This window comes from Bombus pyrosoma, linkage group LG13 (genome assembly GCF_014825855.1).
Source record: "Bombus pyrosoma isolate SC7728 linkage group LG13, ASM1482585v1, whole genome shotgun sequence".
Lineage (NCBI taxonomy): Eukaryota > Metazoa > Arthropoda > Insecta > Hymenoptera > Apidae > Bombus > Bombus pyrosoma.
The window spans coordinates 2868594-2893581 of record NC_057782.1 but is presented as its reverse complement, the minus strand read 5'-3'; the positions used below and the strand labels follow the sequence as shown (position 1 = coordinate 2893581).

The 24988-nt window shown below is 30.5% G+C and overlaps 1 protein-coding gene and 1 long non-coding RNA gene across 2 annotated transcripts in view; one reads left to right on the top strand and one right to left on the bottom strand.

Moving 5' to 3' along the window:
• The window catches only part of LOC122574512, a 281783-nt gene extending 267267 nt beyond the window's left edge, over positions 1–14516 (top strand). The window contains exons 3-4 of the long non-coding RNA XR_006319076.1: positions 13678–13931; positions 14189–14516. This is a non-coding gene — a long non-coding RNA (uncharacterized LOC122574512). The remainder of the gene's footprint in view (positions 1–13677; positions 13932–14188) is intronic.
• The window catches only part of LOC122574509, a 308890-nt gene that overhangs the window by 273330 nt on the left and 10572 nt on the right, over positions 1–24988 (bottom strand). The gene's annotated exons all lie outside the window — the stretch shown is intronic.

Genomic DNA, 24988 nt, shown 5'->3' with positions numbered 1-24988 from the left:
TGGTTCAATTAGATAAGTCGTAGAAATTGTAGTGGCATTGCGAATTCTTTCAGCGAGGTAAATTATTGTGCAACCAATATCGACGGTCAAATCACAGCGCCTATTCGTAGATCGTGATAACTTCTTGGAGATTGGTTAAATTAGCGTGGAGTTATGCTAATCTTCCCATACTTCTGATTCACCGTATCGCCTTGTTCGATTCCAAAACACGAATATCAAATTTCGAAAACGAAATTTTTCTCCGGACATTTCCATCACAAACAAGAGAAAAATTTATTTGTATGGTATCGTTCAGTTCTTTCTTTTTCTTCTTTTTGTATCATTGGAAATTATCTTTTTAATTATAATTTTGAAATGTTTGAGTATCCTAGATGTTGTAAACATTGTATGGATATAATATAATTGCCAAAAATTAAAAGACTTATGACTGTAAATTATACATTTATGTGAAACTAAAATACGCAAAGATTTTAACTCAATGCCATAGGATGTACATAATATGCAAAAATATTCAAATACCATGAAAAATGTTCTGAAAGAATGCTAACGAATGTGGAATTTTAAAATACCTTCAGAACATAAAGGATGCATTCTAATCCAAATAACTCGTTCTATATAAACACAAATTTAAAGTCGATTTATGAGAAATAAGAATAATATTTTGAATTAAAATACTCGATTAATGTGAAAAAATTCGACTAAAGAATCACCCATTGAAAAATCGCTCGAACAATTACGCTGGATCTTGCTAAAGCTATCGAAACTATTCTTCGCTATCGTGTGAGCGAATTAATTTTGTGATAACGCAGGTAGACTAGAATTACATTCTCCATTCTATCCTCGAATTCGCTCGTGTATCACCAACGAGCAGAGATATTCGATTTCGCAGAACACGGCTTTGTTCCAGTGTTGCGATATAATCAAGTTACTCCTTGCTTTTTTTAATATATTCTCACGATGGAACATTTGCTGCAGCGAGAAAATCTGTGTGCCTTGCATTGTTAGAGATCGTGATATTTGCGTTCCAATAAAAATGCTCTGCATCCGACCTCGCTGTTTCTTTTTCTCCTTTCAATCAATATTTCTTTCGTTATTGCGTTACGTTCCGCGAAAGAAACCAGGAAATATACAGAGTGTCTGAGTAATCATGGTACGATCAACAAGAAGGTGATTCTACGTAGAGAAAGAAGTCGAGAATGTAGAATAATATTTTCTCACGAGACGCTTGGCTTTCGAGAAAATCAAATTTAAAGATTTGTCAAGTACTACGTGAATTTGAATTTGGTTAGCATTTAATGTGAGTTTGAGTAATTTCTGAGTGGATAGGAGTGAATAATTGTCAGAACATTAATCTAGATACGATGATAAGTAGAAAATGTAAATTAATATTTTTCATTTGAAGCCTAGTTTTTTTTTAGAAATTCCTAAATATTCAACAAATCACTAAAGCTTCGTTAGCTACATCGTTTCAAATCTTAAAATTTCTTCTTAAATCTTTCATCAATTTAATAATTTGAGACTGTGTCTTCTCCATTTTTATACGAAAATACCATGTTCAACCCGAGAGAAGTTCTAAGGGAAAATATCCAAAAGTCAGTAATATTGTCTCAATTATGACGTCACTCAATGTATGACTCATTGTGTTCCTTTTTCACAGTCTTCCTATATTTCACAAATTTTCGAAGTCAATTATCTGTGTCGAAAACAAAGTGTCGTACGAAGAAAATGCCATCCTATATTTTCAATTTATATTTTCACATAGCACCATCCCTTTTCCGATCCTACCATGATTGCACTGAGACACACTGTATAGCAAAGCGGGCTGAATCTGGAAATTGGAACTGTCGCACCGATAACAGAATTTTATTTGTTTCGAAACATTTTTTAAGGAAACTTGAAAGACTTAGCGGGGAAACAAGAGACGCTAATGGAGTTTCAATGATAGTACGAAACAGAATTTATTATTCAAAAGGATAACATCGAGTGTAAGTTGTATTCTTCATTGAAATTGAGTTGTAATCCTTTCGCTGCTATTTCTATTTTGATTCGAATTTTCTTCTGCTTCCGAATCTTATTGAAACAGTTTCGATTTGACCGATAAACATCCCTTCCGGTGGCAATAATGTTTCTAACGCTTTTTCTACGCAATTTTACGCATAAATTTAGGTCTTGGGGAATTGAAAAGCTTTAAGTACTTCATCGCAAAGGCTCTTTAATGGACTCGTGCCACTTACCATTTCTTTCCAGTCGGTGTTTCGATTAAAGTTTGTTAAAATTTTTCGGCGTCATCGAGGAAGCAAAACTAAGCTGTGAAAAGGAAACTTGATACCTGAATTGATTTGATCAGTAAAATTTGTACAACGACGCAATATGTAAATTTCCTTTTTCTTTCCGTTTTCTTCGTTCTCTTCTGAATGATAAGTTTTGACGTGCAGATGGTCTGTTAAATAAGATCAGATAATTAAAATGTACGGTTCAAATTGCTTCAGTTAAATGCAGTCACCATGAAGCCCTCTTAAACTTTCGTTAATTAATATTCCAATAACGGAAACTGCTTTTAGAGATAGCGCGAGCTTGTTCGAAGTTCCAGCTGTTGCATTTGCGAATAATTAACTCTTTGTTGCGCTAATTTGTTACTGATCAAAGGAAGTTAGTAGAACGAGCCTAGGACTTATCGGATGGATATATTTTTTCTTGTCTTTATTGATTTAAATCAGTATAATCATGTATGCATTTACATTTTCTCTCAGAACATAACTCAGTGTTTCAGTAATCGTATTAAATAATAATGTTTATTCATATAATGATGCTTAGTTGTTTCTCGTGTTTAAGTAAACAAACATGTAAAATCTATACAAAGAGGATTGAAATACTATAAAGTCGGATAATTTGAAACAGAAGCAGACAAAATAGATATTATACACAATAATGTATATAATAAAGAATATATAAAATATCTAGAATACCGAAAATAAACAAAATTTTTGCAAAATTAAATAATCTCAACGTTCCATAAATTTTTTTAATCAACTAATTATTTTCGTCTTCATTTAAGTTTTCAATTTCATACAAAATTTCTATATGTTTTTAATGAGCACTATTTCACATTGCGTGCATCGTAGTTTGAACCGGAAAAATAAAACGATGACTTCTAGCATTGAATGTGAGTTTCCAGGGACAGTGTAACGTTTCATTTTATTCCAGTTTCTGTTTAAAAAGAAATAAACTAAAATAAAAGGAAAAGAGGCATAGGGGCGTGAACGTTGTAGGAACCCGCTGACTAAAAAGATTTTGTTTCTTTGTTCCCGACACGCGGATGGTGCAAAACGATTCAGACGACAGATAGGGAGCTGATGTGGTCTTGAAACGTTATTAGGGGGAAGAAACGAGTTCGAGAACGTGACACGCTGGTAATATCGTGACCAGTTTGTTACTCGAAAGTCGAGATTGAAATACAAGCGTGGAACGTTGCAACAAGAAGTTCTGATTTGGTAGAAGAAAATATATAATTTCAGTATATGGAAATGTAAGCCTTTTAAACGTTTTACCTGTATTTGACAGGATGAAAAATAGAATAAAATAAAATAAATCTTTTGAAAAGCTTATTCTTGAGAAAATATGTATACTGATTTATTAAAGGAGAGAAATATACATTGAGTATATAGAAATGTACTCCTTTTAAATATTTTATGTGTACTTGATAGGATGAAAAATAGCATAGACGTCTTTTGAATAAAGTTTATTTTTAGAACAGTATCTGCTCTGGTTTGTTAAAAGGAAGATATAAGTTCCATTTATATGGAAATGTAAGCCTTTTAAATGTTTTATATGTAATTGACAGGATGAAAAGTAGCATAGAACATCCTCTTGAAGGAAGTCTATTCTTAAAATACAGAATTTATCGAACGACATCGTTAGTAATTTTCATGAAAAAATGTTCTTATATAGCTTTCAACATGTTGTCGATATGTTATCAGTGTTTTTATTTTAATTTCTTATTCTTTTTATCCTCTAATTCTACTTTGTTTGTTTAAAAGATCAAATGATTTTTTATTATACGCTAAAATCATGATTGTTAGTATTACAATATGTAAGAAATTAAAATAAAATGTTATATTGTCATGATCTATTTTTGTACTTTATTTGTATACATATATTTCTCTTAAGCTTTACTTCAACGTTCGATTTAATATTTAATAAAAGTGGTTGACTACGTTATAGATAACAGCTATTTCAAATATTAACTTGAGTAAACATTCACACATAATGTAATTGCACTAAGTAATTGCTTCTGATCAGCTGCAGGATTTATTTTTCACTTTACAGGTAGAATTCTAATTTCGTAATTTGTTGAATTAACTTCTGCTTGTATCTTTTATTTTTACTGTTATATGATTAAAGAGGAGCTACTTGGAATTAATCCATAATATCCTACGTTTAATCTATTTTCTCCATTCCTCGTATTCAATTATACATAAACATATAGAAACTGAATTCGTTTCCTAGTGAAGGATCGAAAGATTCGATAGATTACTTTCTAATTTTTTACTTAAAGGAAACTACCATTCCATGGATCATTTACTTGTCTTTTCCTTATATATTTGAAAAATACGTACGTTCCGTGCTCCTTCTGTGAATTAAAAGATAGTAACCAGAAAGATGGCCCGAGACAGAAAGTTTATAAAATGAGAAGTATAAAAAGACAATATAATCTTACAAAATGGATTTATATCTAATAAGAGCAATGAATATATTATATTATATATTATATATTATATATTATATATTATATATTATATATTATATATTATATATTATATATTATATATTATATAAATAAATATATACCGCAGAATGAATAAAAAATTTTTGGTGCAAAAGTTATTAAAATTCATAGAGTAGCAGTTTTAAACTTTCTATTAGTCGTCACTATATATATTTCTCTCTTCAACTGTTTCAATTTTATGCCACTTTCATTTACTTAGAATATCCATTTTGGTCACTTTGCCTTCTCTTTCGCCATTCAGTTCAGGAATTTTTCTCCTTTATTTTTTCCTCAGGATAAACAACCGAGTGCTTTGAAGAAGCTCTTGCTATTGGGCAAAAATAAATTCAATTCAATAAACGGGGCAGTAAAGGACGTGTCGATATTGAGATGGATAAGTTGGCCTGCTCCCAATCGCTCATATTGGAACTTGGAATGTGTTTCCTTACTCCCTTATTACTTTTCCCCTTGCAATTAGAGTTCGAACTGGGAAATCAAGAAATAATGGCACACTAATGATGAAACGGTTTTGGCAGTCGTGGAAAATTAAGATGAAATTTCGAAAATAATAGTACATCAATAAAGCAACACATTTGACAGATGTGAAAAATTCAATATTGATGTGAAAAATTAAATTTACAAAATAGTGATACACATATAACGTAACACATTTGATAGCTATGAAAGTTGAAATTGAGGTATGAAAGATTGAAATTAAATTTAGAAAATACTGGTGCTTTTCTATAACGTAATAAATTCGGGAATTTCCCCTTTCGGTATGGAAAAATACTGATAGAACTCTGTAATTTTTTTCATGCTTTCGCCGACCAGTCCAAAACGCTTATTTCAAGACAAATAAATTTTCGGCAAATATGAAAAATTTAACGTAGAACGATCGAGGAATTTCAGAAAACTGTAGGAAGTAACAGATATCTTTTTGTGAAACGATAGGAATCTATTCTCGTTTTTTTTTTTATATTGATCTTAGAAAGGCAGTTCGGAAATAAATTCTAGCTTATCGCCTTCCAACTATCGCGCTAAACGATAATCAATTCGTATCAGAGGCTCTATTGCGACAGCTGGAAGCCAGTCGCTGAGAGTTAAAGGAAGTTGATAAAAATTTGTGCATATAAGCATGCAACTTTGATGCGTTTTTGATGGCTGGTATTTCTTTCCTAGAATCCATTTCGCTCCACTTAAACGAAATACCTTATGATTTATGGAAATCATATAATTTTTTTGTAACCATATAATCTTTTTATACTGATATTGCATTAAGAAACTTATGTCCTTTTTTCATGTATCACTCGTGCATTCCAATTGGTTTCAAATTTCGCCAATATGATCGTAATAGTTATGTTTCATTACCAAAACCTTATGCTACCAAAACTTCAAAATGTTTTATACAGGACATACGATATTAACATAAAAGTTTTATCTGATAGATGTTCAAATACTTCTATGAGCCAGTGTATAAGTCTGATATTTCGTATTTAAAGTCGTATTTAAGATTCATATCTAGCCAGTTGTCACTTTTGTTTTCTCACTTCCCAGGGCGTGTATAAAAAGAATGAAAAATATTTGTTTCCTGTTGAGAACAAATTGTCACTATAAATATTCCAAGAATTTCTCTCTTCTGTATGGAAAAATATTGAGATGGAACTCTGCAATTTTTTCAGAGTTTCGCTGCCGAATCTGTAACGCTTATTTGAAGACAAATAACAGTGAAAAATGGCGTTCCACTATATCGTTGAATCTATTTCAAATTTTACAACTATTATAGATAACTGATCGATCGTCGTTTCTTTAACATTTACTTCCGTTCCTGTCCTATTCGTTTTCTCTTTGAAGCAGAAAAATATAGTTAGAATGTCGAATACACGTGTGAGATGAAAAGCACGAGAATACTGGAAAAATGTATCGCGGTAGATTTCATACGTAGCTTCCATAACCATGTTCCTTTCTGTATACGCATATCTACTTTCATGTTTGTGATATATATTGCAGAAAACATTAACTAAAAAAGTTGTGAACTTAATCTTTGTAAAATACCAGGAAGGAAATTAGGAGGAAATTGGAGGATAATGGCTATTCTCTTGGTGAGAAAATACGAATGTTTTAATCGAATTCGACAGGTTTTTCGGTCACCAAAATATTATATTTTTATACCTATGAAATGGCAATTTAATTTTTGCAATAAACTTATGGATTTATGAGTAACAGAAAATTGTAAAGAGTCGGAATATTTTCTATCATCGAGTATTCTGCCTGATAATCAATTTATTTAAATAAAATATTATAAGAGATGTTATTTCCTGGAAATATTTTACGATTGCGTAATTTACCGTTTTACAAATAGGTTTTGGTGCAAATTCAAAGCTAGATTATTCTTCATATGAAAGATAAATATTCAGATCATGTTCTAATTGATATTACTACCCTCCGTTAACCCTCATCTTAAGAAATTCATTTCTGACGTACTGGATGTCGACCTTTAATTATTACAAGTCCAAATCTCACTATTTCTCATGTAAAATTTAAATGAACTCCAAATTAATATTAAATCATAATTTCACAGTGTAATAACTTTCTTCACAAGAAATTAATTTACTTTATTTTGGCCCTCTTGTCACAGTGTATTACATCATAATCTAATTCTCGTAATCTACACAAACCATTACTAAACGACAAACTCCTCCACAAAGCCGACTTCAGACGAAACGAACTATCATTTTGGAATCACTCGTCTTCAGTATGAATTAACTTCTCAGGAAGGTGAGGCTCTGCCGCTGTTACTTTCCGTCGGATAAGAGTAGATGGGTCTATTTCTTTGTCACTGAGCATGTAGGTCATAGCCTTATCAAGTAACCGTAGAAAAAGGAGAAACGTCCTGTGATTGCCACGATGTTCGAGCGTGCTTTGATCCATGAATCGAAGATGACAGAAGAAATCGCGAGACCTTCCTGGATTCTCACAGATAAGAGATAGGCAGAAAATTCCAATCGGAACCGAGCTTCAACCGATATTCCAGGAAATTTCGATGGAACTGCAGCTGGCAAAAGTTTCCTCCAGAATGAGCGAAAAAAGGGAGAACGTGCCTGGTAGAGGATCTTCGCCGTGTACGGCGTTCGAAATCGGTGATTAGGTTATCCAATGGCCGGGCTAAAGGAATATAGTCCAAGAGACTAAAGATCGCCTACGTGCCTTGGTATTTTCCACAATTTTCAATTTTGTGGTGTATCTTTGCATTCGAGAATAAATTTTTATTTTCGGTGATACTGTGGATGATATTTTCTCAACTATTTATTGATGTTCAAACCAAAATTGAATTTTGACGGTACGTAGATTACATTAAAGCTTGAATCTTTCATTCTGTAGAATATTTTTAAACTTGGAAGTGTTGTGTTTAAGTATTTCTAACACACTTGTGTAATTTGTAAAGTTTCCTACAGTTGATAAAAAAATCGTATAAATTACTTAAAATTTTAGATCATAGAAATGATCATAACAATTTGATTTCTCACTGTACGTATAAATGTATGCTTATGCATTGAATATAAAGAAATAATCTTGAAGAGTGTGAAAATTTCGAATCGTTTGACCTTAAGGAATTTTATTTAAAAGGTTTAGTTTTGCACGGAACAGAGGCTTTTTGATATATGGCTGGAAATTCACTTACAGCGCCCACCAGCTTTGTATCATATATCCAAATTGCTTTCTGGTATCAAGCGTCATTTGCATCTCTTTGTATCTAACTTCATTGGGGACGTAATCGTCGATGCATCGCTGCACTTTCAACCGTCGGAATTTTCTCATTTATTGATTCACTGACTCGATTGCAGTTCTTTGTCTTACACAAATTTCCGACGAAATTTTTATATTATTTAAGTAGTAAACATAAAGTTACATTTATTTATCATTCATGGGGAAGAAAATTCGAAAATCAAAATTTATTTCGATGATTGAAAGTTAACATAGGAAAAATTCATAATCAAAGAAAGTACAAATGGAACAATTAATAAAGGAAATTATTAATCAACAAAAAAATTAAAATGTACATGAAAGAAAATTAAAAGAAATATTTTTCATAATAATTAAAATCGTTATATTTAGACGAAGAGAGAGAGAGAGAGGATATATTTTGCACAATAATGAAAATCATAACTATTTTTTCTATCTAACTTGTTAAATTTCTGAATAACATTTTGTATTCTTAATTAAGATTTCATCTAGTGAAAGATAAAATTAGTACATTATCTGTGAATTTTGTAAAAATGTACATATATAATTCTGAAAGCAATTAAATAATGATAATTTTCAAATATCGTACTTATTTCCGCTTCCCAATTTTTGCAGCTAATTTGACCGTAATTGGTAAAAAGATGAATAACACCCGAATGTCATATGCAAAAATGGAAATTTTTAATGTAAAATATACGTATCATATTTTGTGTATCGTGTAATGTGAGTTCATTTGTTAAAACAGTGTAGTATGTGGTAAAACTTTTTTAAGTTTAAAAAGTTGATGAAAAAAAGCTTTCCGATGTTGCTATTTCCAACAGGAAAATTATAACGAACATCCGATTGCTTATCGAGGCTCGTTTTAATTCTCTTCATAGGAACAAATGAAAATAGAAAATTCGAAATACCAGTTTTAAGTATAATTTTCCCCTAAAGAAAGATTATTTTTCCGTCTAATTAATTACAAAGGAAATCTTATGTTACCATAATTTAGTTTAAAATGTAGTATCCTTTTCTAGGTGGAAGTACAAATTCGTTTTACGCTAAAGATGCTTTCACATTCGGGATATTGTTTAATTGTATGAGACTACGTACTTTTATGACACAAGGATAGACGTTTCGTACGAAATCAGTTGTGGAAAGTAGAAAAATGCCACTGAACAATTAACAAATAGAGAATATAGAAATACGATAAATTAATTGTAAATTCTAAAAGAAAAAATAAAAGTTTTATATTCAGAGTCGATAATGTATAATTTCAAAAACAAACAGATTCTTCGTGTCGGGTGATATTATTAACTCCCACAAAGATCGTTCCAAATGACAGAAACCGTCAATCATTCCTTCTTCAACCTTTGGTGAAGGAATACGTCCATGTTTCTTACATGAAATTTGTAACTTTACGAATGGCTTTTCCCTTGATTTGTATTTTGTAAGGTTATTTTGAATTAATAATTAATATTAGAATAGGATCATTAGAAATAATTATCATTAGAATTAAAATAGGATAGAAACCATTGCCATACTATATAAAATCAAAGCTTGTAAATATTCATTTTTCTCGTCTGTTTAATTTTCGACGTAATTAACTTTTTAGACATTAATTATCAAATCATTGTAATATCATAAAAATTCAATTCTTATAATATTTCTTCTTTCAATTATACAATTTTTGAAATAATTAATTCTGGAGATATTAATTCATAATGCTCAATCAACAAAAATTCGAAGTGTGCGATCCTTTATTTTCCAAGCGACTTAATTTCCAAGATTGTCATTCAAGTATTAAACTTCTCTTTCTCGGTAATATAATCGGTTATTGAGAAAGAATAATTGGTAAACTGCCAATAAACAGTTAACAGCAACTCTCTTTAGTTACACTCTCGAAACACCTGCAAACCTGTTGCATATGATTCCTCTGTAAAAACTTCTTTACCACTTCTGTAATTTGCTATTTCTTGCCCAAATAATAGTTCCGAAAAGAAAATTAAAAAATGGAGGAGAAGCATTTCCATCTATCGAAGGTTTAATCGTAGGAATTCGACATTCTTAACAAACCAGGACTCGTTTCTTTCAATTATACTGGCGAAGATTATCTAGGAGGAGATTTTCGAATCGCAATTATCTTCGAAGAATCGAGATAAGCTCCGCATATAAGTAAGGGAAAAATGGAAATTTGCGAGTCTCCAAGGGATGAAACGTACCACGTCGTTCGAGTTTCGAATGTAGACGCGGTAACGGACTTCCGAGTGTTTCTCTTGAGCCTTTGAAAAATGGAATTGTAACCTTTCCATTGTAGTATAGAATTCTTGACTCACCTGTACGTGGCAGCCATTCTTCCTTGAATGCTTTTGGAAACAATCTTTCTTAGGTTACAAGGCCTTCATCTTGGCGAATGGATGAAATTTAGCGTTGTACAAGTGCTACGATTCCGTGGACGAAATTTAAATCCGTTTTTAAGAAAATATCTTATTTTATGTTGATTTTTATTGACGAATATAGGATAGCTGAAAGAGGGGCTGTCTGAGGAAAGTGGATTGTGAGGGTTGTAATTTCGCTGACGATGTAGTCTGATTTTATGTCGATGTTTTATTTCGCTGTCAATATTTTATGTCACATTCGAAGATCACAGAGGGAAGATATGGTAAGTCACAATTTTCTGAAATCCAATACCTTGTCGATCGCATATTAAAAAAACCGTCTTTTTATTAAATTTAATTGTGGGATTCTCTTGGAAATATTTACGTTAAAAGTATTGATCTGAACTATCTCGAAAAACATTGTTTCCAAAAGTATTAATCATTATACTTTACACATTAGATATAACATTAGTCTTTTTTTCGTAAGACTTAATGAATTTACCATCTATTACTGAAATGCTTGTATCAAATAATATCATACAAATGAAAATCACAGTAGAAATATATGATAAGCAAATTTGTTAATTTTTCTATTTTGATGTTATTTAATGGTTAAAATAATATATTGAAAATTATTCGTTTATATATTAGTATATTATATGTTAGTTTATATAATATGTGTTTATATAATAATATATTAAAACACACCATTATAATTATTTAATAACATCAAAATAAAAAAGAAAACATAAAATTGGACGTATCATAGCTTCCTCCTGTAATCTTCATTTCTATGATACTATTTCAGTATTCAGCAATTTCTTTATATTCTTTGCCATGTCTTGTTTCGAGATTCTGACTAATTAGGGATTAAAATTTAACGAGGAGCTGTGATGTATTGGTCGTATAAAGTTAGTGGTTTTTCTAGATAGATCTGGGTAAGTAGTAAAATAAAGCCCGTTCTTTTATTATACCCTGAAATTTCTTATCGAAATGGGAAAAGATCTTGTTAAGGTAAAGAACCTTCTGAATCAATGAACTATCGTTCATGTATACGTGGACTTTTCGTGGATGAGTTATAATAGCACGAAGTGCACTGTCCGCGATAATGGTCTACTTTCCATTAGATAAATCATTGTGTTCTCCTCGTGTGATGCTCTATGTCGCTGAAAATTAACCGTATAAATCTTGGTTAGAATTATATCACCTCGTAAATGAAATATTTGTTCTAGATTTTATTGTAAAATTTATCTCAGGGCGTTGATCTTATTCTTTTTCTTGCAATGACTAGTCAATAATAATATTGTTAACATAATGACCCATTGTAATTTTATTTAATAAATAATATAAACTCTAAGCTGAACACAAACTGAACATAATTCATTTATTTTATGCTTTAATTAAATTTTCTATGACGTAGAATTATTACATAAATCCACGAATTCATCAAAATTTCTTCTTGATCTGAAATATCTTATATATACGTACAATATACTTTTAACATTGCACAGTGTAGTTTTACATTTCATAAATGTAATTTGTATGTACAGTGTTTAATGTTTTGAAAGGATTTAAAATTGCATCATAATAATGATTAAAAACTGATTTGCACATATTATATTTCCTTGTATTTTTAAGCATAACTGAAAATTTACTCCAGTAATTTCACTTTGTGAATAATTTTATAAATTGTTGATTTCTTTCATTTAACTTCAGGATTTAATCCAGATTCGAGATTTATTTTATTCCATTCCCAAACCGTTAACCAATGATTTACAAGCCCAAATATTTTTCTAGCAAGGACGAAAGTTTTTAAAGGATTTGATTAATTACTGATGCGCATAAGAAGTCATTTCTATCGTTTATTCCTTTCTCTCTGCATACAGTAAAAAGTTTAGTGAGAAAGTCTATCCTGAATCTTTCTGGATTTCATTCCGAATCAAAACGAATTTCACTTCAAGATTGATTATACTTCACTTTCGACGAGCAAATTGGGGAAGATAATTTATTCGATTTCTGTGAAAGGTATAATTGGGATTCTTTTATGGGAAAGAGGTCAGAATATATTTTACATAAATGTGATGCCGTTTGAACATTAAAAGTTTAATTAAAATCGCTAATGGAAAACTAGGTTGACACAATGACAGTCTCAAGTTACTCTAATTTCATAGGTGAAATATTCTACTCGTTGCAAGCACGCCTACTAAACAAAAATGTACCGTGAAATTTTAGAATGATAAAATACGTCAATTTGGAAAGGATGTGAAAATTCTTGTTAATTAGTAATTTCATAAAAGAAGGAAATGTTTACTATGATGTATTAATGTGTAATTTGAAAATGTCAGAATCGCGAGAGAAGGTTATTGACAAGGCAATAAAAGTCTTATTTAAATGTCATTAAAACATTCATTCCTCCTTGAATATTCAATCAGATACGATCCCAGATAAATCCTAATTCTCTTAATTTATTTTTCTGCATGTTTCTTCCATGCAATAGCAATCTTAATTCAATTTCATTTATTAAAAATTTTATATAACTACTGCCCATATCAGAAATAATTTCATCATGTATTATTTCTTTGTTTGAGAACATAAGATAGTTCGATCATTTAATTAAATAACCTTCTGATTCGTTTTCATTGTACTCTATTATTTTCATTTGAATTTCATTGTAATATTGTATAGGATCATCTTTTCTATTCTGGATAATTTGCGTAATTTTATAATAAATGTTTAATGAATGAAAGACTTATACGTTAGGGAACATTTGTGGAATAATTGGAAATAATTTTACGATTCATTCTGTTCCAGATCAAAAACATCAACGTTCTTCAGTTCTAAAAAGTGATGGAGGTTCCTTTATTGCGTCACGGAACGAGAGTTTTGTCGCTGGAAGTACAAGTAGAGAGTAATTCTGGTTTTAACGTCTTACATTCCGCGCAACGACCCTGCAATTACCAAGAGAGCAATTTTTCCGAGTCCTAAATGAATCTCTGCTACCTTTGCGGTTCGCGAACGTTAGACGTATTAAGAATTCTGACGATGGAGAAAACTCTTCATTATTGGTAAGTGCATTCTGATAATAAAAATTTTGTCAACTAAGCGTATTCTATATCCTTTCGTTTTCGATTATTTAAAAGATAAACGAAGCTTATATAAAACTTAATTTATTGCAAGAAATATACGAATATTTTTCTTAATTAGAAAATCAAAGAACAAAACATTTTTCTTGATTATTATTTTATATTAAGTTGAATGACAAATTTTTCCATTTCCTACTTCTTTGCTTTTTTTTAATTCATATATTCTACTGTGATTACAGCTGCAATTATGTTTCTTTCTGTTCATAAGTAAATGGGGAAATCCATTTGGAAAAAGAATAGAAATATTAAATGGAAAAATTATATGCAACTTTCTTCATATTCACTGAATGAAACACCATGTGATTACTATTTGTTCAAATCGTTACAAAATTTTATGAATCGAAAAGAATTCAAAGGCTACAAAGAAGAGAATATTGATTTTCCAGATTATTTTACTGGTTATTAACTCCGTAAAATTTATTTGTGAGATAGTAATGCATACTAATATGTGTAGATTATATTACTGATTATGATATCAATATAATCAATTCTGTACTTGATATAATAAAAACGCAAAAACTTTTCATTCAACTCAATCATATTGTTTGGTAAAATCAATTAAACTTTGCGAAAGTTGGTTCCTTATAGAACTGAAATTAGTGCGCACTTTTCATCCAACCTGAAACTCTTATTATAGGAAACCGATTTGGACGTATTCCTGTTCGTGCCATAAAGTCTTTCTATTACATTGGTCGATGCAGACTGTTACAGCACGTAGTTCTTATTTCTACTAAATTTCTTTTTTTCCATTTCCCTCAATGAGGAAACTTATCGAATCCTACTCAAAGAAAACACTTAAAATAAAAGAATGACGATCAACGATTTAAGTTCCTTTGTAAGACGAGAATTAAGAAAAGATTTCTATATCTTTTATTACAATTTATTATAACAAATGATCATGATCGCTATGAAATTATTATTTATTTGGAACTTGAAACAGAATTGAAATTAATTATGCATTAAAATAAATCTCTCTATATTACAAAATGTATCTTTATATTTTTAATAATATATTATTAGGGTTTAAAAATTCACAAATTATTAAAAGTCCTAAATCATAAAATATGTATTTTTCATTTAATCGCAGTAATATGATCGCTGTATAATAAATTCTCAATACAAAATGTTTCGATCGAAAGCTCCGATAGATTGTCAATAAAGATAGAAAATGTAGCAGCGGTTCCAATTAAAATTTACGCGGCAATCGCGATAAAAAAGAATCGAAGTTGGTACGTGAGAAAAAAGTTTGAACAAACGTTCTAATTAATTATTCGAATAAACTCACAAACGTGAACGCGATGATCGTAAAATTTATAAGACAGGCATGGAATTGTCCTCGCGCAGCTTGAAATTTAAAACAGACGAATTGAAGCTTAAGAAGATTACCCAGTAGTCCTTGGGCTTGATTTTTACAAGCAAATAGCGATGAAACTTGCTACCGCGTAATTTTGCTTGTGGTTCACAATCCTTTTTGATCCTCGTTTTGCATAGAAATATATTTACCTTTTTCTAAGAAAGTGGTGAAACTTGTTACCACATTATTCAATAGTTTTTCTAAGAAAGCAATTCAATTATTTCTTTGTTAGTTGAGATATTTCTCTGTACAAAAAAAAGGAGACGAAAGGTGTTCAAAAAATGAATAGAATAAAACTGGGAAAAAACGAGAATAATAATCGTTGTCATAGATGTTGCGCGCATAGTCGATGTGACAACGCGAACAAATGTTATTCTTTAGATTTGGCTCGTAGCATTCGTGCAAAGAAAAAGCAGTAACTTTTGGATTTATGGCGTACAGTTGCGTAAGTGGCTGTATGCCAAGGGTGGAAAAAGGGGGAGCCACAATGACCAGTGTTTCTGGCATTTTTCCGCCACAGAGGAATCGTCACTTTCCTCGATGACAAGTGTGATTCATTATTTAGAGCACCATTTATCCTTGGAATGTACGTGTTTTTGTTTCATAAGAAATTATTGCGCTGTTATACTAATTTTCTTTTTAAATTCAATATTACAATGAAAGGTAAAATATTTTTATGGGGAATTGAATGAGAAATTTGTACTTAATACATCTTTAGTTTATAGGAAACTATTGTACATGTAAAATATAATATAAATGTAATGTGAAAATATAATAGTTTAATATGGAAGAATTTGCAGTCATATTTGCCTTGTTCTTGATATATTGATATTTGAGGAAAGAAAATACATCCTTTAAGAGGAATTTGAATAAGGAATTTGTATTAGAATTCTTCTAAAATTGTAGAGTATAACCTTAGTATATGGTATCAAGTTGAGTGTCAGCACGAACGATGTTCTTGCGAACTAAAGTTGTAAGGTCTTGAATCATTACCAACAGGTGGTAGAAGGCGAACTTTCTCACTGTAGCTGCTAGAAAATTTCTCGTCGATGAAAGAACTTGATTATGTGCAACTATGACGAAATTCTACGCCAGGGAGCATTCATTATATTAACAACATTATCCTATATAAAATATATTAAGGGAAAAATATATAGGATCATATTTTTTCTAATAGCTTATGTTTAATTTACAAAGCTGATAATTAATACTCGTTCGTTTTAACGTAACTAAAATCTGAATTTGTATTAACCTAGAAATAAAAGGAAATATCGAGTTGAATAAAAAAATGCTTTTGTAGCAATTTCTTTCACTTCGCAATTCTTGTTCTGATTTTTTGTTTTAATATTTCGTGATATGTGCGGCTCATATTGGATACCTTGTAAAACGAGATTCTAATTTGTCGCATCCATATTGTTCTTGCTGCCGAACTGGAGAATCGAAAAAATGTTTGCAAACAAATTTTTCCAGGATCGTGTTGTGGAAAAATGCCATATTCCACCCACATCCGCTCGTTGGCATAACAACGAATATGTCAGCAACCTACTCCAAAGAAAGACAAGATAAATAAATATGCATGAAATATTCACATGTCAATTTATTTAAATATCGTTACTCCCGTTACATACGAAATATTTATTGTGTATTGCGCCAATATAAAATAATTCTTAATATTAGCATAATATTTTATTAATAATATAATAAAAACTTTCAATTCAGATGAAAAATTAAAAATCATAAAAGAAGGAGTTCAAATTTGAAATTCTAGAAATCTAAAAATGTTATTGATTTTAATAAAATGGACAATTATTCCATGCGTACTTTCATCAAATCTTCTTCTTTATAAATTTATTATTTTCCTTTTTCCTTTACAATTTTTTTCACATTCTTTCAGCTTCGTAAATCATTTCTAAATTTGACAGAGTTCATGCAACATATACTAAAAATAAAAATCAATTTGAGATAAAACAACACACTTGTAAATGAAACGATGTGAAAAATATTGAGAACGAAAAATATTGAATTATTCATCGTTACACTATTGTAAATTGACAAAGTGGCTCTCACGCCACTAAGTTCTCCCAAGTACATTTGGAAATTCATGGAATCATTTAACATGAAAGACGTGACACGAATTACTCACATTGAATAATATTGTGAAACATTATTCTAGGATACGATTGTACAAATTATTATAAATTATTGTAATAGAATATTCCTAGGAAATACCATCGTTTATTATTATCTTTAGACATTATTTCGGCGGATTATCTTGAAATATTATTACGACACTATTAGAGGATCTTCCTGTAAAATATCATAATATGACTTTGCTACAAACATAATGAACTTAAACTAGAAAATAGAAGACGAAGTATTCGACAAAATATTTAATTTTCGCATTAAAAAGATAAATTCGTGAGAATTATAAAAATTGTAAATTGTAATAACAATTGTTATGGAGAATTTAATACTACTGAATTAACATGAATTATTATTATTGTCATAATATATATCATCATGAAATACTATCGTCAAGAACTACTGAAAAATCACTCTATGAGAGACTTGCATGATCTCTTCAAAAAATGGGAGAATTAAAATAAAAGTTATAACCGAGGGAAAGTCGACATAATATTTAACAGTTCCTAAGCGATATGAACTAGTTCATCTAAAATACACGAGCAAACACACCTAAATCGACGTAACACAGAAATGTCAGCATTCGAGATAAATGCACATTCGCAATTCCCCTGCCAACATTTTCTATAAATGCTCCTATTTACAGAATCTACACCATTTAACGATATGCCAGCCGCTAGCACATGGATAATGCGGGTTTCAAATACGGAAAGACCGATAACAATCTGCCAATATAATACATACGCTCGTAAAAATATTTAAGCACTTGGAGACAACTTTTATGGATATTTTGTGTGTTATATGAACCATTTTAAAATTTCGTTAGCACTGTAATGAGATACAAGTGTCACAATTATATTAACAAAACTTGAAACAAATGTGAGAATATAATGTAGAAATTACAAGATATTTAGTACAAGAATATGAGTCGCAGAGATCACCAACTTATTTAAGCTTTAAACAGTCAATTATCCACTGTATTGACAAACTTCAATACTCAATAGGACCATGTTTAACACTTATTGTATGCTTAAGATGGCTGTTGATGGCGTATACTAATTTTCTACTAAATCCGTGTATACTAAATTCTTCTACAAAGTTTTCTGTGGTAAGAGTTCAAATACTTTCGTGTACGACCGTACAAGCACGTATTACTTCAAATTTAATTTCTAACCTTAATTATTTTTTCTTGGTGTTACGTTGAAGTTCTCATTGGTGACAGAAAATTTGTACCGAGAACCCGTCTGTTGTTCATTTGACGTTTCATTGCGGCAGCCATGAAATTAACTGTCTGGATATAAATGAAGGTTTGTCTTGGCGAAACAATCAAGACGCGTTGTTATTTACGGCATTTCCATTCCTATGGCGATCGTGGTGGTTTCATGCGAATTTACTCGTCGGAACATTATCAACTCGACGCTCGTTTTCGATTGTTTTCGAGAGCCCCTAGTTATTACGTGGCGTGAATCGAACAATATGAACGCGGCTTGTAGAATTAATGAACGGGTGAAATTACGTCTGCTCTGCTTCATGAATTGATGATCCCTCGGCTGAGAAATTAGTAATCATTTTACAGCAACGAGAGCGCGACTGTTTTCGCGTGCTTGCACTATCGTTTCAGTTATTTCTGTAGAATACAAGGAGCCATGCATAAACTATTTACGGTGGTTCACAAAACTATTCGTACATTTGCCATACTAAACTTTTATCTTTTATTCGTATATTGCGCGTACTATATCGATGACTTATTGCACAAATATTGTATATCCATCTTTTGTAAAATTTGAGCTTTAAAATTAACATGTAGTTCTTGACTGTTTCTTTATACTGTATAAAAATTACATTTATATTTACTTATAATACTTTAATGCATATAGACTTATTTTTAAGAAGCATGATCCACGTTTATCATTTTATGTTCCTAAAAAGGATCAATGTACAATTTGCAAAAAGTTTTGTAATAGCTCTGATGAAGATAAATACGGTGCAAACATTACTTATTTATTTATATAATAACACTGAATTTTTGGAATTTCTTATTTCGAAAACGCTAAAAGTAGACATACAATATTTGTGCAGTGACTCATCGATATAAAACATTTTGAAATTTTATTTACTTCGTAATGATATCCGATTATACACATAATATGTTTATAAAAGAGATCCGTCAGTGTACAAATACTTCCAGGAATCATTGTAGGTGAACGCGTATAAATATAATTTCCTTGAAATTGGGGTAAAATGTAGAAAACCGACAACGAGTATCTTTGACAAACGTTTTCGAGAATTCGTCGGGTTTCTTAACGCGTTTTATACGTCTATTTTATACGAAAATGTGAGCCGACTGAATGGTCGCAATTTTATGTAAGTTACATAAAGCTAACCCTAAAATTTTGAAAGAAGGGATTTCGCCTTTATCTTTAGCAGTTTCCAGGACAAAGTAGTTTGTAACCTTTTATGTGGGTCACCGTGTATTCATGACGATATTACGCCAGTTATATTGGGATTCTGATATGTATTTCTTTTGAAAGACATATAATTTTGCCTCTTCGCTGTTATATATGGAAACCAAAAAATTTTTGTGAGAAAGAGGGATATGAAGATCACGTAAAATAGTGACAACAATTTAGAAGAAAAGTGATACACAGAAGTGACAATATCTCGGATATATTGTTTTTTAAATTAATAAAATTCATTCACCTTTCTTTTTTTAAATATAAATTGAGTGCGTTAACTACATTTCTGTGTTATTATTGATCATCGATTCGTTATTCCAACAGTGCAAAGAGAAGAATAACATGAAATGTGAATAATACTGTCAAATATTGCAAAATGGATACGAAAGTTATTTTATAATCATACTCCTGGTAAAATAGTAGACATATCTTGATTAGTTCAAGAGGATGGTAGAAATAATTGAACACAGACGAAGCAAATGCTTTTAAACATTAAAACATATTACTATATATGCACTTTAGAATTTTGAGAAATTCGTAAAATACTTTTTAACTAAATATGAATATTGTACATTTTAGGAAAATACACTTCGATTAAAAATGGAATTAACTTATACATTTCAATAATAATTTATTGTGTTCCAATTTCATTTTTAATAATTTTATGCAAGAAGAATTAATCGATGAAACGGGTAATTAATTTGACATCTCCGAATATTTTACGCAGAAAGATTCATTAAAATATCTTGTTTGTAGAAAGTATGATGAAAAAAGAAGAAATTGTAGCGCACGTGCACTGTCTGTGGTTTCAATCTCGGGACCAGTCAATTTCGAAACATGACTAGTTGTTTCCCGACTTTTCCACCGAAACATTTCAACCATCTCGCCGTACGACTGAACACACGATGTCGAATAATAGACACTCGTTGAAATCGAATACTTTTCACAGGGATTCACCATTTTTGATCCAATATTTCTATCTTTCGTCAGCTAAATAAAACGTCAATTCAAACAAATGTTTCAAAGTTGATCGTGTACGTACCAATCATCGTGCCATAAAGAAGAAATTAATCATTCCTATTAACTTTCTTTGAACATTCGATATCTCAATCGCTTAATATGTGAAAAACAAAGCCTTTAGTTGCCGAACCATTGTAATATTAAAAACAAATAGCTGTTTATTTGATAAAGTATTAAAAAAAACCTATTAGTTACGAAATATATAAGACATCATCAAAGCCAGTCTCTCTATTTCCATTCTTAAAATATTTTGACAAATTAATGAAAGACCAATATTAGTTACACCTAAACAAATATGTTCATTATTCAAATATAATTAATTCTGCCAAATTTGAACAACATTACCTAAGTATTTGTCGAATATTAAGCGATGTTATATGTATAAATGAATCTTGTGATGCATCTACGATTGAGTAATTCTTATCCTTCTTTTAAGTTGGACGGAGAGGCAAGGCAGAAGTTCCGCAGACAAATACCACTAGCATCAACAGGCTATTCTTTACCGCGTAAAAATCGATGCTGCGAAATTTCTTCCGGATAGTTTCACCATCTGAGGATTAAAGAACCGTCCGTTTACGTCAGTAAAGCGAATCTTTGATCACTAGACTGCGAACTTTTGTACATTTATGGAAAATTTAAAGATGTAGAATAATAGATGAGAATGCAGACGATACGAAAAATGTATAAAATATTCAAAGTACAGTATTCTTTATAATATTTGGAACTTTCAATTCTAATATTCTTAATTTTTAAATATAATTCATTTAATTTTCAACATAATTATAATATTCTAAATACGATATTTATTTAACGCAATATTTAGAATATTTAGGATTTTAGAATTTTATTTTCATTAGAAATAAATCTATTTCTTTAGTATTGTTTACAAAAATATAAATTTGCACAACGAGTTTCTTACTTAATCAAGATGATTATTCTTTATATTATTTAGGAATTGATACAAATCTCTGTCTAAATCCTGTTCTTCTAAGAATATGAATTTACATAAATATCCATAGATCAATAAACACGTTTCTACTTTTTATATTCCATGATTGATTGGGAAAAGAAGAAAGGAAATGTGACAAGGGAAAAATAGTGCGTCACGATTACGTTGTTGGCTACTGTCGTCAGAGACAGGTTCTAATTAAGAACTTTGGCTTGCAACTTTGCACCCTGAAAGCGAATGACGTGTCGTTTACAGCGTCAGCTTTTTGTCTGGAATTTCGAAATTTAATTTGTCAGCAAAATCGAATAGCGACGAACTGATTGGCTTGAACTAAAAAAATGATGGATCTTAGGACCAATGAAACGGACACGTGAAATATATAGCAAATCAAAATTATAATAATGTTTATGGTTTTCATTTAATTGTTATAAATTATTAAATATATATTATTAAATTATTATTAAAAAATTTGTTAGCTTTGAAGAAAATGTAATAGAAGTCTTATTGTAATATGCATGGTTTCTAAATTAGAGCGAGATTGGAAAATGAAAATTGAAAAGCAGGATTAATTTCTCATAACAAAAATTATTGAATAGTCAGATATAATCTGTAGATTTCAGCTTCAAGTTCTTCGTTATATTTCATATTATTGTTATGTTTATTAAAAGCAAGTATGAAAAATTAGGTGATGATTCCACTGTATACACTTTCTTCTATGAACTCCTGACTGTCTTTCTTTTGTTTCACATACACATATATGCGTCATCGACATTCTCAGTGTTGTTATCTTCCTCCATCTATTTCGATATTGCAGTAGATAAAAATAGTGGGAACATCATATATAATTTATATCCTGATATAGATTTAGATAAATATAAATTTATATTCTGTTATAAACCATATTTAATGATTCACTCATTTATTAGAATACAAATTTTGAGCTTTTTCGAATTTGAAATGCATATATGTACGAATTCTCTCCCCGTTTCTATTATTCGCACCATTCTATGCCGCAAGCGTGATGCGATATCAGAAAACAATGAATTAAAATTTTTTTCAGGGAACTAATCACAACTATCACAGAGATTTAAGTAGATCACTAAGACTCCGTATTTTAAAATGTCTTCCATACTGTGTTCCTCATTACGCGAAGTATACCTTCTCTCATTTCTCAGTTACAGTTTGTTATTATGTGGTTATTATTTGTGTGGAAAAATGAGAAGAAGAGACGAAGGAGAAGAGCAAAATTCTTTGAAAAGGTTGAAAAATCACGCGAGTTACGAATTCAATCAAAGAAATGTAGTTATCAGGCGATTCATCGGATTGAAAGCGCGCGAACGCTGCAAGTCGAGTTTAAAGGAGCTACAGTGCAAAGGAACGATTAAACCGGCATTTTGATGGTGGTTTGAGGAAGATCGTGATTTGATGAACTTTCGGGCTAAGCAGATTGAAAGGCAGCGATCCCCCGAATGAATTTCTTGAAACTGCTCGTTTCGTCATGGTTCAATCTCAAATCCAAAGACCTTCGAGCCCTTATATTTTGCTAAAAAACTAAAACAGTTTTTTTTTTAAACTGTTTAATTCTTTCTTCATTTTTGGAAGTTTTTATAATCGTTTAATTTAATAGCACTTTTGTAATTAAGTATATATTAATTTTTCTGGTGTAGAAATAATTAAATTAAGGGAGCATTATTTACATACAGTTATAAAAATCTACATATGCCTAATTGAATATAAGGTATTATAGTAAAAATGTTGGCTCTATGAATCTTTTTGATACATTACGGTACATACTAATATGTACCATAACTTATTCACCTTCACTTTATTAAGAAAAAAGAAATTAAAAAATATAAAACATAATGATATAAAAATTACATACATTTGATATATCTACATGAAATCATAAAAATAATAGGCTTTATATTACATATATCTTGAAGAAGTTAAATGTTTTGTAACTTCTAATATAATTTTATGCCAAGATCTTTGTTACGACTTGAATGCTTTAATTTTTCAATTGTTTTTGGAAATACATTAATAATTATTGTATTAATGCGTGAGTATAAATAATTTTGTGACAAAATACATGTTTAGTTTCTCTGGTAAGTCAGACATACAAAATTCGATAAGTGTATACCGATTTTCGTAATTGACTGTATAATGTCTATATCTTCCACGAGGAACAAATAATAAAATATTCGTACTACTCTGACACTAATTACTTTTCTTTCAAATTTCAGAAATGATAATTCGTGACTTACATGAATATGTATCTTACAAAGCAAATTTCGTAATAATATTCTTTTGACAATTTCTGAGCATAATTCAGCAAAGAAGTTTGCTTAAAATAATTCCCGTACAAAAGTGTAAAATCTCGACAGTTTTAATAATTGCCGAGTCGTTGGGCTGGGGTCAGACCATCAGTAAACGACGGAAGCACGATCTTATGTCTCCCCGTACCTCAATTTACTCGACCACAAAAGCAGCTTTTCATTCATTAGCGATATAATTAGATTCAGGAACCATGAAGACGATTATTGTAGCCCAGAGCCGTGACAAATGTAGGTTTCTCCTCGAGGGAAGAAATTACTTGGGGATGTTACTCGATTACAACGACCGACAGAAATTCAATTAACGAAGCCTCACTGCCATATCACATTAGATTCCGTGCAATACCTCATATAGATCCAAATAAAAATAAAATGTTTATGAAATTTATTGAGACTATTGTACAGGACGAAGAACAATTTATAAACTTCAAGTGTCAAAACCACATGTGTTGTATCGACGTAAATCGATCAACTAGGGGAAACCAAACCAGCCAAAACTTCTACTTACTACTAAACAACAAATATTGGTCATTTCTACTAATTTTTACCATTATTTTCATTTTGGATTAGCTAATAGGAATATTTTGAAATATTTTTACGTAGAATAATTTTGTTCTTTTCTCAAATTTTTTTATCATTGACTTAAATTCCTCGATTTATGACGTCGAAACATATTCGATGTTATATGAGAAAAATTATGGTTTCACCTTAACGAAGACAAATTG